Below are 18440 nucleotides of genomic sequence, written 5' to 3' on the forward strand. Positions count from 1 at the left end.
TGTAATTAAAACTGGTCACAACAGAGAAAGTACTATATACCGGCATAGCCCCGGAGGACAGGTAAACTCATTGAGAGGTGGCTAACAGTAGGAGGTGGGAGGGAAAGGGTGGTAGGACAGATTAATATGTCAGTGTGGCAAGAAAAGGCTACCAGCCTCAGTAGACTACATCAGCTGTTGCTTCTTCGCTGTGCATCCCATGTTCTTCTGCCACTATCGGATGGATAGTGCCAGGTTTCTGTGCTTTACTCCTGCAGAGCTCTTCCACAGCTTGTCAAAGCTTTCAGCAAAATTCAGATTACATCCCTGCTCTGTCCTTTGACCACTGATGTAACTCTGGATTGCCTTTTCCTTTTGTTGTAATCTTTATTTCTGTGAAGAATGGTTTGATTTCCAGAAACATGCATCTTCTTAATCAGTTTTATCATAAGCACAGCAGAATGTGTATAAATATAGAAGCCTGTTTATTTCAAGATGTTTTTTCCACACGGCATCCGGTCAGTGGTTTAGATGAGGATTTAGACAGTTGAATGAAAACAGGGCTGGAGCACTGGATCAGCTGTAAAGGGTGGGGAAGGAGCGGTCTTCCCAGTATTTGAATTGTCTGCCTTTTTTACGTAAATTAATAGCTATTCTCCACACAGTAAAAGAGTCATGAGTGTTTAGCAGCCAGTGGATTATTTTTAAACACCTGATTTGAAAATTATTACCTCCTTATTTTTTTAAGAATGTATGTCTTATAGGTCTTTCCACAATCACCCAAAGACTGAATTTGGGATTTTCAAATATATATGCTATGATTTTCCTTAGGTGATTTTCATCTCCAGTTAACATGGACACTTACTTTCTTGAAGAAACCCTTTGGGATCAAAGGGCCTTAATTGTACGTGTGCATCCTTGGGAACATAATGTGAGTTTACAGAGAAAGGAAAGAATTTACCATAAATAAGGTATATCAAGATGATCTACTTCTTATCTTACTGGTGTTTTCAGCAAAATTGCATAGACTTCACAACTCCAGATGAAATTGAAAAAGTCAGTAAAAAGAAAGGAAAAGTCACAAGAGATTTAGAATATGCCTTAGCTCTTTCTTTAGCAGCTACCGTTAGGCACAGAATCAGAGGAATGAAGAACAGGAGCGGAGGCCTTTAATGCCACCTGTGTATATTCCAGGATCATACATACGGATTTGAGGATGACAGCTTTCATCCTCACTCTGCTCTACATGGGAACACCAGGGAGACAGATCCTTGTGTTTTAGGCTTGTTTGGACAGGGCTCCCCTTTATATTATTTTGGACCTTGATCAAGGAGGTCTAGGGTCTCCGAGCAAACTTTTTTACCCCCCCAAAAAAATTTCCAACCTAAGAAACTGCCAAGTGCTTCCTCGGAATTTCTAGATGTACTAGTTAGGCAACTGTATTCCAGATTCTGCCATCTTAGCTATCAGATTGGTGGCAGCATCCCCAGATTCATCAATAGCTAAAAAACCCTTTCCAAAAGCAGGATTACAATACGCAGGTCTGATCCCCACCCATTTCAGGAGACTGGAGAACTAGAGAAGGCCCAGCAAAGGACACCAAGGATGAGCAAAGGTGTGTGCGTTCCACCACGCAACAGCATAGACTAGAAGCCCTCCGTTTGGAAAAGACATGATTGAGGGGAGATATGGGAGAAGTCTCTAAATTCGTAAATAGGAAGGGAGAGACAGAAGTTAACCATTAGTCACTAAGTTTTACAACACAAGTGACAGGGGACAAAAAGTGACGTTAGCAGGTTGGGGGGTGAAAAAGCTCTATGTTTTATTGGACATCATGTAGTAACTTTGCAGAGCTTATTGCCACAGGACAGCGAGGAGAGTGATATTCGAATAGGTTCAAAGAGACACTGGACAAATTCACGCCGGAAAGCTATATCAGTAGGACATGACTGTCCATATTGAACATCCATCTCAGGAAGTCCCTGAAGAGCTGATTACCCAAAATGGGAGTCCAAACAAGGAAATGAATAATGTTGCACATCCTCAGTTTTATACTCTCCCATAAACATCTGCTGCTGGCCGCTGCTGGAAACAGAAGGCGTGCTAGGTGGCCATTTGATCTTCTGTACTGCATTCCACCTCCTCCTCCTTTTCTTGTGGCGTATTCTCCATCTTAAAAACGATCATCTTTAAAACCTGTAAAAGGCCTGCGGTGCATTAGTCTTTTCCTAAAAGCAACGTAAAGGCTATACAGATCTGGGTAAATTAAGACCCACTTCTTAGTCACACTCTGCTGCTCTTTCCTCATTCTTGGCTAGTGTTCCTTGTGTATTACAGCAGTGTCTGCTCAAGCTTTCAGGTCACCTCAGATTTACATGACTTACGTTGTCTACCTTTGAGTCTTGCAATGACATTCTTGCAGCTTTAGCATGACCCTCCCCTAAAGGTGTATGCCCCTTTCCCCTTCCATCCTCCTTAAGAATTCTGTCTCTGCAGGTCCTTCTGAGGTTTCCATGCTGACTTGAACACCCAGCTCCTTCTCCTCCCTCCTGGGAGGCATCCGCTTCCTCGAGCCCTTGTTCTCCGCAGAGGAGTTTTCGAAAAGTGGCTCTAACCAGGGAGCAATTGCTCCTTTGCTCTTCCTGAGCCTGGTACAATCCAAACACAGGCACCCATTAATGCTGAGTTTATTCCTAGGCAGAGGCAGCAGTGGCATTCACTCCTCCCTTAACCTACAGTGTCAGCTTAGAGCCTAGTAAGAGGTTATCATAACACTTAAAGATAAAAGCAGTTCTGAAAAACAAGCAAGAATAAATATCTGTTCCCCATACAAAATCTAAAATATAATTATCGTCATACAAACCTAAAGCTTGCCCCTACTTGCAGCAGCAATACTTTGTGTTTGGGCATAAGCAGTTTCTATGGGGCCTGATCCAACTCCCACATAAGTCAGTGGGAGCCTTTAAATTCACTTCGGTGGGAGTGAAGCCTCAGCACTTGGTTATTTTGTGAACATTGACATTATATGCTATAAAAATGATGCTTTAGTTTTTGATAGAAAACCAAGCAATGTCAGTGACAGACTGATTCTTGAACAGGGGCCCTCAGTGCTACTGTATGGAAAATAATAAGTACAATTCATTGCAAATCTGTTTGTTATTCCTAGTGTAAAAATAGATCGGTCCAGCCAATGGGATTAACCACTCCATTATTTCTTGGCTGGTTTCTTTATTGTTGTTGTTGTTTTTAAATAGTTTTCCTGTTCTGTTGTTACAGATGAATTCTGGTAAATATTTATTCTTACACTTGCCATAAACATATTCCTTTCCTGGTGGGGCACCGCGCGGCTCCAGATGTGCAGAACAGAACCTTTTCAAAAAGAAAGGGGGCCCCAAGTGTAGCCACACAACAGAGAGGGGGCAAAAGGCTTGTCGCATCTTTAAGGAGCTGCTGCGTGTGGCTTTGCTGAATGCGGCCTTCTCGGATCTTAGGGATGTTTAACTTGGCCACGGCTGAAAAGAGTCAGGATGAAGCATTACAGACAGGAAAAGGGTAAAATCTTGCCTCTCGAAAACTCTGAAGTTTGAGCGCGTTTCTCCTTTACACCTACTAAGCTCGGGCTCTCTGAGCGGGGGCTGCCCCAGCTCATACCCAGGCCTGTCCCTGTCCTCTGGAGCGGTGGTAGGAGCGGGCAAGGAGCCTCGTCCGTGCGGGGGGCTCTCCCAGCCGCGGGTCCCTGGCACCAGGACAGCCCGCCGGGCTGAGCAGGAAGGACCCGGGGTGCAGGGCGGTTGTTTCCGTGAGCGTGGCGGGCAGGGCAGGGATCCGGCATCGCCCCGCGGCGCCGCCGCCGGCCTGTCCCGCGGCAGGCCCCCCGGGCCGGCGCGCGTGTACCGAGTCCCCGCGTGACGCGACCCGCGTCGTTAGCCTTGCCGCCAGATCTCACGGCCCAGACTGCGTCACCCTCCCTCCTCTCCCCGTCCACCGCTGTTCGACCGAGGGCCTGCCTTCTCTCCTGCTTATGCGAGCTCTGCTCCCTTCAGCAGTCCTGCTCCTGGCGCTGGGGGCGGAGGAGGGGGGGACCGCTTCTCCCGCCGAGCTTGCTGGCTCTAACAACGGCAACCGAAGGAGCGGGAGCTATGTGACCCAAGCGAGTCATCCTGCACGGTACCCAGCCGTGCGCCGGTGACACGGCGTGTTAACAAGTGCGGTGTCACTGGGGTACCCAGAACGTCGTTTTCATCGGCTCATCTGGCTTCTCCGGTCCGGACGATGCGCCTGGTCTTCTCAAAGGGAAAGGGACCGGCGTCCCGCTGGAGAAACGTGTGCTGAGTTACAGGCACCCAACCGCGAGAGGATTCAGGCTGAATTTTTTGTTGAACTCACTGAAGGAAATAAATTCTTCCTTTTGCCTTTTTGCGACAAATGAGTGACGCGTTGACCGTTTGCAGCCGGAGCAGACTCCCGGGGCCTTTTGGGCGCCTTGAACGTAACTATCGGTAGAATTTGAGTAGCAGCAGATGAGGGCTAGCATCAGCTTATGGAGGTCAGGCCCAGGAGGCACCACCTGCCCCTTCCAGACCTGGCTGAGCAGGACCAGCCTCACTCCGCTGGCCTGAACACGAAGGTCTTAATCCCTCGTGAGTGTCCTCTGCACAACACAGGGACCTAAGGAGGCAATCCACAGAGATATGTAAAGAAGCGTTTGTTCTTGACGTGACTGGGCATATTAATGAGAAGGGGAAAAAAAAAAATTCCCTGCTTTCATTATTAACATGCATGACTTTGCTGCAGAAACCTAATTTTTTTGTCTAAAAAGGGGAGCGAGGTCAGTGCCTTCTCTCGGTGGTATTTCTCCATGTTTTATGGTGCCTTGAAAAACAGCAAAAGCAGGTGAAGTCCCCCTCCCCAGGCAAATACCATACAACTGTTTGTTGTGTGAACAAAGTGGCTGACAGATGACCTTCTAAACATACCTACGTTACTGTTTCCTAGTGCACATACACATTGAAGCAGGAAACAGACTTCCAGAACTTGAAAGCAAGATTTTCTTGCTTATCTCATTGTATTCTAATGTGATTTGTGGTAAACAAAAGACAACTACGGGCTTTGTTATCTTAATTATTCTGTACAGCCAATATAGAGCAGGATCGCACTGCGTGATTAAACATAACTCTTATTGGCTTGCAAATTATTAACATAATTCCAGAAATTGCGCATAATTCAGGAAATGTTTTTCCTAACGGCCTGTGCTGACTAAGGAGAGCTTTGTTCAGATCTATGGTCACATCATGGGATAAGAAGAGATCCACAGATAATATTCACCTAGGGTTCAGGTGCTGCCTGTCAGTTCTGCACACATTTTCTGCATCTCTCTTAGCTGGGGATTTTGGAACTGATCTGACTATATAAATAGTTGCATTTCATGATATGCAGTGAAATTAGGGTTCGGTGCAAAGCATGTGGGAGTCCTCCTACAAGTCTGGATTTGTCCTACATACTTACTCTCTGTAACACTTTTTAGAGAAGCTAGCAATGAAATACTGTGATACTCACTGAATAACTGTGGGGTTTAGGAGGAGAACAGTTTGTGCCTTGTCAGGCTGGACTGTTTTAAGGTATTTTGTTTGCAGGTATTGAGAGTTACAGTTTTATAAGTATTAGTTATGGGTCAACTAGAGCTTAATTTCAGCTAAGATGGAGGAAGACGGGTGAAAAGTGGAGAAAACCTGAAAAAATGCTGGAAGAATATTTGATTTTCAAAAATGTGGGAAAACTCAAGTTAATCTGAGAAGATCTGCAAAGGAAAGATTAAATTCTGCCAGCTCCAGCCATAGAAATAATTCCCTGTAAGTGTACCAAACTAGTCACATGAGCCAAATTTTACTTGCAGACTCTTTCCTCAGATGTGTTCCCACCCTTCCGGTATTTTTCTTTTTAAATATTATTTCCACTAAAAAGGCTAAAACACATTTGGCTTTACTGATTACACGTACGTGATGGCGTGATGCATTTTGATGATGTTTTTTCAATATTCATGACAGACAGTCCCACCCTCTAGGCTGTAACTCCCTTTGATTTCAGGTGAGATTTTTGCCTAATGATCAGGCCCTGGGGTGTTTGGCTCATCAGTTGCAATGTAATCAACTAAGAAAAATTTGAATTGATAAAAAGCAGGAGTAATGGCACAGACTGCTGGCATAGCAAATATATTTCAGGGTGTATGTGTAAGAAAAATCGCTCCCTCAAAAAAAAAAAAAAAAAAACCAAATAGAAAGGCAATTAATGCTGTGTATGCTACTGTGTCATCCAGTCACAATAAAAGCCTCAAGGAGGGATTCAGACAATGCTGTCAGGTGTCAAACCAGTCCAGCAACTGTTTCAAGTTGCTGAGAGAAAGTTGACAAGAGAAAGTAAATTCCCAACATTCTGTGGGACCGAGTCCTCAAAGAGTTTATGTCCGTGCAGGAACACTGTCCTACAGATCTAGCACAGAGCTTTGAAATCAGCTCCCTCTGCCTGGACACCTGCATCCCAACTTCTGCAGCCACCTGAAGGCACCCCAGTGATGTCACGTAGATGCCACATGGGCTTACGGACAGGTCAGTAGGGAGACCACTGCAGCGGTGGTTCACAGATAATGGACCACTTATGATACTCAAAGTTATAGACTGGATAGTCCCAAACTGGCCCATGGAACTATATGAAACAGCTATGTAATATTTCCAAAGTTTGATGAGAAAAGAGCACCATGGTATGAAAGAAGTTTGTAAGACGCCATTAACTCATCCAAGTAGCTGAAGTCCCCTGCTTTGGGCAAAGCATCCCCTGACTGAATGTCTAGACTTAACTAGGGTGAATCAGGGAACCTCATCCCAGTACACACACTGCCTCTCCTAAGTTTGAGCAAGGTCTCTCAGCAAAGTCATTTTGGATGGCTTCTAAATTCAAGCCAAAGACCTAGAGGAGAATCTTCCCAGGGAATAGCAACCAGTAATCTTAATGAAGCCAGAAGACATAACATATAGCTTCCCTTCTGTTATAGAAATCTTACACAGCATCAGAGACTGGTTCTCACTTTTGTAATAAAATGTTTTCTGTCCAAATGCTGGACAGAACGCATCCAGTCTCTGAGGCTGTTTTAAGGTGGCTTTTAGCCACCAAAGCTCCTGGTGTTTCTTTAGAGCATTTTCATTTGCTGAACAGCATAAATGATGTCACTTATCAATTGCCAAACCTATTTCATAATTTCAATAACCTCCAGGGGACTGATTAAATCTGAAATACTTTGGCCTATTTTAAAGGAAGTCTAATCGTGTTTTTAAGTCAGCCTTGGAACACATGATTCTTTATTAACCTAATAAGCCTCCATTATCCCATTCCCAAAGTTCTATTCAAGCCCTGTATTTAGTGTAAAGTACCGTGCACTGGTTAATTAGAGCATATTATCTTGGATGAAAATGCTGAATCTTATTCTGCAGAGTCAGTGCTTGGAGAATTTGTTAATACGCTGCGTGTACCCAGATTCGTTCTTATCTGAGCCTTGGCATGTGTTAGCAGTGCAATTACCTACTTGCAATTGCTGCCTGCTACTTGGCAAAGGGGAATGCTGAACAGAGGGTTATTTCACTAAAGATAGAAAGTGACTCATGTTGATTACTCAGTCATGTCCTCTCCTACTTATGCATGCACAATGGGAAAGTCTGATGGTACCAGAGAAAAGAGAACCAGCATGTGTTCGAGTCACTTCTCTTAGTCACCATTTAGTTGTAGCAAAACTAAAAAGCCAATAATTATAATATAACAAGAGCGAGTAGTAAGACATTTCACCTTTGCGCATTTAGAAGGCAAATCTGAATTTAAAGGGAAATGACAAGTTAAATATGGCAAGAAGTAAAGGATGTAGATAACTCAATTTCATTTTTGTTTACCACAGTTTCCAGCCAGCTTGGCTTTCTGGTCTTTGTATTTCTGTTACTGTCGCAAAAAGGAGAAGTGTTTTTGTCTAAACAGCATCCTGCTTTAAATTACTGTAATACATTTTACATTAAAAGTGCATTTATAAAATACACTCTTCCTACACCAATCTTGTCGAGGAAGATTGAATAGACAGTGCATGTCGGTTAACATTTGTAAAGCCTTCTACTGACTTGATAGCCCCAGTCCCATATTTAAGGGACCCAGGCCTAAGGAAGTCTACTGAGACTCACAGATTTTCAAAACTATCCCTTACAGACATATTCCATTATTTTAAAAGATTTTTCATGAAACTGCTCACCAACTATGTCGTATTTTCCTTCTGAAAAAAAGTATTATTAAATTCAAAATATTGCAGCACTAAAAACTGTATCACTAAGAAGTCAGAACTAAACTGCCTCTACAATAATCTATTCTGATGGATGGTCCGTTCGTTAAAACATTGTTATGCATTTTCAATGTTAATTACTTTAGTAATGCTCCCTTAACCTAATGCAACCTTATTTCAAAAATTGGGAAACTATTTCTATTAAATGTTTCATTTCATCCCCGTAAGGTTTAGACTAATGGTTTCATTTGAAATGCATACATATTTGTGGTTATACATCGGACAAACTTCTGATAAAGGCACATTAACGTAGTAGCAACATTTAAAATGAACATTGAGACAACACGTATCGTGCCCTCCTATCACACAGCATACACAGTAGACATCTTAACCTGGGAAAGAGTATAATAAATCTCTGTGTCCTTCATGATTTTAAAATATAATAGTCTATTTCAGCTCTCGTGACATCAGTAGTAGTACATCGAGTAAAACAGTAGCAGTTTCAAAACCAGAAAGTAAAAACCTTCAAATTATTTTCTAGAACTTTCTGAAATTAAATACTTTCTTAAATAAACACGTCAGCCCTGAGTTACCGGGAAAGCCCCCTCAGATAGTGCCTACACTGAGGAGGATACACGCTTCTTGACCTTTCACCAATGCGCTGTGGCTATCCCAAAACCTTTTACAGTAAAGTTCATGCCTCCCACCACTGAGACCGCCTTCCTCACTGCCCAAGTCCCCACTCCCAAGTCATTTCATGGGTCTTTTGTCCCTGTCCCTTGCAAAAAAGTATGATCTCTCTCTTCACCCTAGCCTCCCATAAGACTTCGCGCTCTGAACGGTGTTCGAGACGAGGGAGGAGACCGACTGACGGCACACAGAGCAGCTTCCGAACCAGGGAGCAGGAATGGAGCAGGGACCGAGGGTTGAAGCCATCTCCACTACGAGCAACTAGGGTGGCAGTCAGGCTGCGGCGACAAAGGCTATATAACGTTTAAGCCCGTGCCTATAACATTTAAGCAGTAGACCTTTCCTAATGCAGTTTACTTTGGCCACAGCGCGTCGGGGCGCGCTCACAAGAGCAGCGCAGCCCGCGTGGCGAAGGGGTCCGTGACCCCCAACCGCAGAGGCAGCGCTGAGGGGCAGGAGGCAGTAATCCTCCTGGCAGCTTAGCTGCTGCCACCAGAGCTCATGGGCAGAAAGAAGAACTTCAGACACTTTCCAGTAAGATAATAATCAGAACATCTTGGCATTTTCTTATTTCAATTAAAGATAATCTTCTTTTAGGGAACAAAAATTGTTGACCGACAAATTGCCTACATTGTTACATTTTTCATTGAACAAAACTTCTGATCGCTGTTTCAATGAGAGTTTAAATTTGCATGGCTTTAAATTTCCTTATAGTACTCTTTCTTTATCTAAAAGCTAATTCTCAGTGGAAATGTGTAACGGTTCTCTGCAAATGAGAACATTAAAACATGATTTCAATGAAAAGGATGCATAAAATTCTGCCCAAATGGATACATTCAAACCTTTCAGAATGAAAATAACCTCAATAATTCTATTTTTTTTTTCCACAAAATGATTTCCCCATTTTTCAGCCATCTCTAATTATAACAATAACTTGCAGGTGTTTCCTGTTAAGTTGGTAATAACTGTGTCCTGGGATAATAAAACACTTGGGTTTGGCCCATTTATCATATTTAAATTATAACTTAAAGGTGCATCCTGTTTACAAGGTAATAATTATATATGGGACCAAACAAACTTCTCTGGAGCCAGTCCAGTCTATTGTGTTATGTCAGACTGGAGCATGGGCTTGAAGAAACCTTAGATGGATAATGCCATACGTAGTAAAAGCTGACTCTCACCTCTTCACAAAAAATAAAAAAAAAAAAAAAAAAGAAAGAAAAAAAAAAGTTGGTCTTTTGCCTATATTAGGAAATGAACTTTGAAAAACTAAACAGCCTCCAAAATGAGTGATCAAATGATCTTAAAACCTTAGCTGATGGCCAGACGACTCAGTCAAAACACACCCATCCGAATTCTTTACGGTGCACGTCAGCAGGAGATGTAAATGTGCAGGCACACCCCCCCATTTTGTCTTCTGTGTCCTTCCAGCGGGTCTTGTGCCCCTCTTTGAACGTGGTCCCCTGGCTGTGAGGCATCAATGCAATAGCCCCCTTCGAAGGCCATTGAACTCAGCCTCCCATATTCCTCCTTGCTCTGTGTGGTGGCTGGGATTTTAAAATATGCCCTTTTTTGTCAGGAGCGAAAACCTAGAAAGTTTAAAAAAAACCAAACCAACCCCGGGGAAGGAGGTCAGCTATTGAACTCGCAAGTCCTCTGCTAGACAATTGCATTACAGCGAGATTTGGGTTTTTTCATGCAAAGCTCTCTACCTTGCCCCAATCCCTTCCGCTGATGCCAGCCCAAATTTCCAGCTCCTTCCCCAGCGCCAGCTCCCTTCGCCCGGCCGGTGCTTTCCACCTCAGTTGCTTAACAGCCCGCAGAACCTTGTGCAGTGGGACAACAGTCATTCCTTTGTCGAGGTCAGGACTTAGGGGGCTGGGGAAGGAATTTGGCTTGTCCTGTGTACATAGGAAAGTAACAACTTCAGCGTGAAGCACAGAAAGAGATACTAGCATTCAAAAAAAACACTAGAAAAAATAAACTCCAGAAGCGACCAGTGCATTCGCTTTGCATTGTAGCTTCGCCTCAGTGTTTCACTGTTATTTCTTAAGAGCAAAATAAGCCCCAAACATTTTTTTTTTTTTTTTTTTGCGCTACATACTGCACAGTATGAGTAATTCAAGAAGAGAATAAAGGCCGGCATTGTATAGCACACTTTCTCATGCGCACACAAACCTCCTTCCAGCTTACTGAAGGAATCAAAGGGTAGAGGGAGTGTCTCCAGCGTTTCATGTAAATGACGTCTTTTTTTCTCCAGTATTAATGCCACCATAAACTCAGTGTGATGAAGCATTGATGAATAATGAGCCCATGACACATCGTACTTTTAGAACAGCTCATATATTTGGCATACGCCAGGCCCCATTTGTGTCAATTTTTTTTTTTTCTCCCACTCGGGCATGGATTTGTAAACACTTTTACCATAACTAAAAAATGCAGTTTTATTCTCACTCCTCGGGGAAGCCACGCTGAGCATCCGTGCAGCTGACACCAGTTGCCCTCTCCCTGAGGATGCCGAGAGGCAGCGAGGTTAGCTCTCGCCATCCGAGCACTTGCAGAAGTCGCTGCCCTGCCAGGCCGCCGCTGGGGCTGAGGCATCGCTCTTACCTCACCTCACCAAGCGTGTAACCGTCATCTTCCCTGAAGTAGGGTCGTGAGGGCACTGAGTAGGGAAATCAAGACAGCCTTGTGAAAAAATGCACCTTCTTGTTTATCACATGACTTGGAGAAAGTTGGGGTTTTACCTTGCATTTTAGTGAGAAGAATGCCCTTTTTTGGTATAGCGTTGTCCTGGATTTCTTGGTAACAACTGAACCTGTAACTTCGGGATTTAAAACCGCCTAGGAAAGAAGCAGTAGATAAGTCGTAAGTCACCGAGCGTGACCCAGCTGCCAGAGGGGGACGGGAAGCCACACTGTCGTATGGGACATCAAAAGCCCTGGCTGTGGCTCTCCTGTGGCAGAGGTGTTTCCATCCACATCTGCCGGTCCTACCCCTGCAGCCAGGTCTCTCCTTTAAGGTGATTTCAGCTCTCCCTGACGAAAGGGAAGATCAGAGATGATCTCCTGGCACAGATGTACTGGGCGCCTCTGTCTTAACTTCTGGTCTGGCCTCCTAAGGATTTGCGTTCAGCCGGGGATGTGGATTTCACCAGGTGAGGACACCCGAAATGGGGAGGCAGAAGAAAACTTAACACTGCTAGAGGCATAGTATGAGCAAGATGTTTTCCCAGAAAAGGAGGAGGCTGGACACAGTCAGCAGTTTTTAAGGTTGGCAAAAAAGCCCATCATGTAGATGAAAAGGCCTGCTTTCTTGTTCTTCAGCGTAAGAGTACCAGCAGCATAAAGTTTTGTCTTATAAAAATCATCTGTAGCGTCGATCTCAGCGTACAAAGTTTTCTGTCGTTTCTCATTTGCCTTTATCACTTTGCCTATGTTGAGATAGGGGGCTTTTTTTTTTTTTAACCTAATTTTTTCCAATGAATGCTTATAAGTTTTCAAATATGAAAAAGGACTTCCCCTTACTCTCCAGAAAGGTCCTTATTTTCTATAATTGAGGCTTTCACAGCAACATAAGGGAACAGAGCATAAGGAAACTACTTGAATCTTCATTGCTTTGAAAAAAACATGTAAACATACCAGTTTAAAGTCAGACCACTTTTTCCCTATGGCTGCAAAGAATCCTATAATGCTTTCTGCAAGGCTGTTTAAGCTGCAAGAGGTGACATCAGATATCCAGGCTGTCAAGAAGATCATAAGGAAACCTGGATATTGCTGACAAACCATGGGCGTTCCCTTCATTTCCAAAGTTATCAGCGACCCACATTTAGGACCACACATGACACTAGCACAAACGAATGCCATTTCTCAGTTACATTACGCTTATTTCCCTGGGTGACAATCTCTCCGTGGGCGAGATAAGCCCCGGCTACGCAGCGCACATTTCCCAGCACTCGTGCTGGGAGCCGCTCGGCTGTGCTCCGGCCGGGGTTTTTGGGTCACGTGCAATTCAGAAACCAGGATGAATCAACCCACTTTATCTCCTAAAAAAAGCCATTACCAGCAATTTTCTCAGTTTCGTAACAAAGCTCCAGAAGGTAAATGAGCCAGTTCCTGATGTCACAACTGTCTCTTTTTTCCCCTTTTTCTTCAGGCAGGTTACACCAAGGATTTGAAATAAGGAACTAAATTAGTTTCTTGAAATTGGCTTTTCCTGACAAAAATGTAGCAGTGCTGCAGAAACCACGTTGATTGAAATTAATTCCTCTGGGAATGAATTTATTCTGGCAGAAATAACAGTTCCTATAAGTTTTATCAGTCTTTTCACACCAATAATTTATATTTTAAAACTTATTTAAAGCTGAGGTTGTGTCTGAGGCTAATTATTTGCTTCTAGAAACAGATAAAGCTAAAAGCATGCTGATAATCTGCTTCTAATCTCTCTGTACCAACCTCCTTTGGCCCCATACAAATCTTCTGGTCAATGATAAATTTGGCAGCTCTGTTTTCAGTATTGGCTCAAACTCAGCTGATCTGAATGCTCTTTTTAAAACAAAAACAAAAACAGCTCCTCCTTTACAAAATACACGGTCACTATTCACGCCAGGCTGCAACTGGTCAGGCTGAAAAAGGGTTAAATCCCAGTTTTGCACGATCGCATTGAGTGCTCCCATTTTATTTGCCTCCTTGATTTTATGTCGGACACATGCCTGTGCTGAAACTACAATACAGTCAGTGTCTGGATCTCTGACAAAGATTAGGCTTTCATCCCTGTTATTTGTGTTCCTCCTCAGAGTTTTTGAATGATTTTTAGCAGAGAAAAATAACAGTCGTGGCTTGGGAGTGCTTCAGAATGACCCAGCACTTACCATCATGCAGCCTTTTGAGGGATATTTTGGGATCCAGGTTCTGGCTGTTGCTCCACGGGGATCTATGACTTTTCAGGCAGGTTTCCAGTGACTGGCACGGGAGATATAATAATCTGTGATAATAATGAGCAAAATTCTACATTCACCCCAGATACTGTGGCTCGATACTTTCAGAGAAGCAGCAATCGAGTGGAAGAAACATTCATTTGATCACATCAGCCAGAGCGTGTAAGATTTCAGCTCAGCATGGTGACAGGACGGTGACACCATTCCACATCACCTGCAAAGCTCTGCCAGAGCAGTTGTCTTTATTCACCACGGAACTCGGGCTTTGTCTGGAGCTGAATCCAGACTAGAGCAGTTACTTCTCCACCTTTTTTATTAAAAACTTTTTTGCAAGGACCTCCTTCCAGAGCTCTCTTCAAGTCTTAGAGAGCCTGCAGAGAGATTTAGATCTCCTCCTGTGTTCCACCCCTGCAGCACTACTTGTCCTGAACAGCTTAAATAAGGGGAACCTTGAACTTCTTTTTCACGTATGATATGTTAGCACTAGACATTGAATTTACAGTTTTTCCATCTCTGAGTATCCTTTCTTTTCTTTAGTCTTTCGCCGTCATCCTCTGCTAGATAACATTTTACATGTTTTTTTCTTATAAAAGTGTCTATTAAAAGTCACCATTTGCCAATGGCTCCCTAACACTACACACAGCACCACACACAACCTACTTTTCCTCCTATTAGCAGTTTGGCAAGGAAACGTATCAGATGGTTGATAAACAATCATTTTATAGGGGTGACAGAAGTAGCCTCAGAACTTACCGTTAGGTCTTTGGTTTACAATGTAAACTTAAAATTTTCCCAGAAGATTAAGGAATTCACACACATAGTGAACGTGCCGTTGTCATTTGCATAAAGATTTGAAGACAAATTAGTAACTGTCTGATCCAAAGTCCACTGAAGCCAGTAAAGGCCGTAAAGAATCAAAGACAATAAAGATACAAAAGAGTGCTGACAGCCAAGATATTATTATCCTTTTTTTTCATAAAACAGTTCAATCAACTCTTTCACTTATGCTCCACAGCATACAAATAAACATACCATTACACATTTTTCTGTCTTTGCAAAAACAGTTTAACAGAATAATATCAAATCGTCAGTATCAATCAATCCATTAATTTCAACTGAGCTATGTAAGAAATTAATTTTGTGCTCAAAGTCTTAGTAATCCGAGACTACAAAACAGTACCCTGTTACTAAATCACAGCTGCAGAGGGAGAGACTGGGGTTATGATGGGTAAAGTAAGAATTAGCAAATTTCAACTGTCCAACGTATTATGAATTTACTTGGATTTAACGTACTTATACTGCCTCTACACAAGCCATAAAGTACTCTGACAGCAATTATATATGCAACTCAGACAAGATTATCAGGCAGCCACCAGCACATGAGAGCAAGTGGTATTTAACCAACAGGAGGTACAGTAGCTCCCCCGACTCCTGCTTCCCCCATGTCTGATTCCAGTTTTTCTGTCCAGAAGTCTTGCTCAGCTGAAAAAAACAATTTTGGCCATTTGTCTGGGATAAGACTGTAAGTCTTATAGCCAAGTCAGAGCTACTGCTACAGCCCGTACAGGGACATCTACAAACCCCAGAGAAGTCTAGCCATACATTTGCAAATCACTGGTGCAGTACATGCACAGGGTAAAGTCACTGCATAAGTCACGCATGCTTACATCTCTCTAGGAAATCCCAGAGAGAGATATGGGAGTCCTGCCCTCAACCCTGTCCAAAACGGCTTGATTTTAGCTCTCCTCCAAAGCCTAACAAATAGATGGCCTTTGTCTGATGCCCTGGAGGGCAAATGCAAGCTAATAAAAACTTGAGTCCACACAGATAACATATAATTGTAACTGGTTTTTAGGTAATGGTCTTCCAGGCTATCTCATTATTCTCTTTGAACAGGCTTTGAATTACGCTTTTTCAATTTTAGATAAAAGCGAACCAGTGGTTTTGCAGCATTAGCAAACTAAGTTAGATTGAATAGTTAGAATTAATGGGTGCTTTGATTTCATCATTTCTCTTTAACCTTGAAACCAGCAGTCAGGCAGCAAAATCATTTTTTCCCTCCTCGTGTTTTCTTCTTCCAGCCATCTTTCTCCAGTCTGCTCCCATAGCCACTTGCTTCTAGTTTGTCCCTGAATGACTAGTTATACCAGTCTTCGACCATGCTGCATTTCCTTGACTTCTAATTCATGGGTGCTCTCTAGAACATCAGACGCTGCATCATAGTATTTTCAGTATTTAAGTATGAGTATTTGTAATCAGGATAAAGTCAAAATATTTCTGTTGGTGGTGACACAACCAAACAGTTGTTCTGCCTGTACTTTCTTTGATCGTATTCTGAATCCGTTTTAGCGGCCATTGGTAAAACTGCTCTGTTGTTTCTGAATGAATCTGAACGAATCATAACAATCTCCATTTACCTGCTGAAGGCAGGAACACTTGCTTGCCAACTTCCTTTTGCTCCAGTGGCTTATATGAAGCAGAAGCAATCTCTGAGGAGCCCTCACATATGTTGTCCCTTACCCTCGAGCAGATATGGCAACCCAAGCAAGCCTAAATCAGCCATTCCCAACCATGATGGACCAAGGGACCTTTGGCAGTTCTGAAATGTACTTAGCCTCACGTAAAACTAACGAGTCTGCAAGTCCTTGGTTAATACGGCTATCCAAGACAGCTGTAGATCATGCACCCAGTCTCGCCAAGCAGTTTGAAAACCACTGACCTACAACAGCAGGATAGCTAAGTTTCCACTGTAGAGGCCACAGATCTTCTGGTGGAGGGGGAGGACCATACATCACAGCTCCGCCAGACCTACTGTGCCGTCACAATACAGACAACTTAAATAAGCACGCAATCTGATGCCAACATTACTGCAAATAAAATGTGTGCAATAAATGCATAGGTGATATGTACAACAGTCTGGGTTATATGAGTATAGTATAGAGACTAGACGTGTCTTTTCATTCATTTATCGCGTAGTTCACACACGCTTGTCCACCTCTCAGTCCTCTCTCTGCTTTGGACCAAAGAGGACACACAAACAATAACAGTGGTAGAAGTTGCCACAAGAGCAACGTATGGTCCCAATGCCATCTTTTGCAAGGGCCCCGCAATCCCTCGGCTTCTTCGCGAACCTCACACATTCTTCAGAAGATGTGGGAGGTATCACAGTTCGCCAGGACAACTTCTATCTGGTGTCAGGTGAATTGTCACATAGGAAAGTCCTTTCTGTGGCCAAACTCCTTGGCCCAGAGCATCCAGTCAGACCGCTGCACACCAGTGATAGTCATTGAACTACCTCAGCCTGGTACCCACCTCTAGGATGCTCTTCCAGGCCATCCTCGTGCCAAGCACTGGAAAGCAGCTGCAGGGACTTGTGGGGCTCATGCCTAACCTGCAGCTATGTCTGAGGTTAGGCTGGTGTCTAACACAGTCTTGAGGCTGGGCTGGTGGACCAACACATCGCTCATCTGTGTTACTAATCTGCTAGCAGGCCCGCGGGGCTGCCTCCGGTGCGCTCAAACCAATGGTCTTGCAGAGAAAGACTCGGCACCCGCTCCAAGCTGCGCTTGCCTGCCAGAAGAAGAGTGCCCGTCCGTTCGTGCTTGACCCATAGGCCTTCTTCTAGCCTAGCTGCTTTTGCTGAAAGATAGAAAACTGCTGTTGGACAGGCAAGGCAAATCCAGGGCTCACACAGCCCCAACCTGTCGTTCAGCAAGGGCAGGTGGGATGCGTAGCCAGCCCATGTTTAGATGATAAGCAGAAAAAGTGCAAATGGTAGGAGGCACGTTTAAGGGAGTTCAAAGCCTACCCAAAGGCTCAGGTGTAGGAAAGGTGAAACCAGCATGGCTTTGTTCTTCTCACCAGCACAGTTTTTCCTCCCCACTGTTTATGAGTATTTACTAACTTCCATCACCTAGGGGAGAATCTGGGGCAATAGTCAGTGACCCCTGAAAGGGCTGAAATCTTGGGGCTGTTTATCAGATTTCAGCTTGGCTTCCCTTTACTCCTCTTTTTATTTTTCCTCCCCAATATTTCTTTGAAAAAGTGTTTTGGCAGGATTTACAATCCACAAAGCCCTTCAGACTTGGAGAGGAAAAAAAATATCTCAGGTGCTACTTAAGAAATTCCTCATTTCTAAACCTCAGTGGATTAAAGTTTCTGCCCTAATGATCTGTGTGAGTGCTTTTGTGTAAAACTTTGAATAACTTTATTGATTACATTCTGTACAGTACAAGTCTCTGGATTCTGATTCTTATTTTCCTTTTCTAAAAAAGCTTCTTTAAAGACATACAGTACCAGAATGGATTAGTGCATTAGCCCTTGCCTTTGCAGACTTACTTGCAATCCAGACAGGATTTGGATGAAGAGAGTCTTACCAGGCAGGATCATGCTTCTCAATGGAAAATATTTCCATGCTGAAAAATGGAAAACATAACATTTAGCACAATTCAGCCTATTTGATATCCTTTTCTGGGCTGAGGCACAGGGATGGCTACAGAAACAGCACCACCAGTCAGCACCGAGTTGCTT

General features: G+C 43.5%; 1 protein-coding gene and 1 long non-coding RNA gene across 2 annotated transcripts in view; one reads left to right on the top strand and one right to left on the bottom strand.

Annotated features, from left to right (window-relative positions):
- Positions 1-18440, top strand: part of LOC115352798 (potassium voltage-gated channel subfamily KQT member 1-like) — a 506833-nt gene that overhangs the window by 439600 nt on the left and 48793 nt on the right. The gene's annotated exons all lie outside the window — the stretch shown is intronic.
- LOC121233895 lies at positions 11299-14733 on the bottom strand. The gene is made up of 2 exons (XR_005934240.1): positions 13845-14733; positions 11299-11639 (listed from the first exon to the last, which is right to left on the bottom strand). It is a non-coding gene; the product is annotated as an uncharacterized LOC121233895 (long non-coding RNA).

Source organism: Aquila chrysaetos, chromosome 17 (genome assembly GCF_900496995.4).
Source record: "Aquila chrysaetos chrysaetos chromosome 17, bAquChr1.4, whole genome shotgun sequence".
Lineage (NCBI taxonomy): Eukaryota > Metazoa > Chordata > Aves > Accipitriformes > Accipitridae > Aquila > Aquila chrysaetos.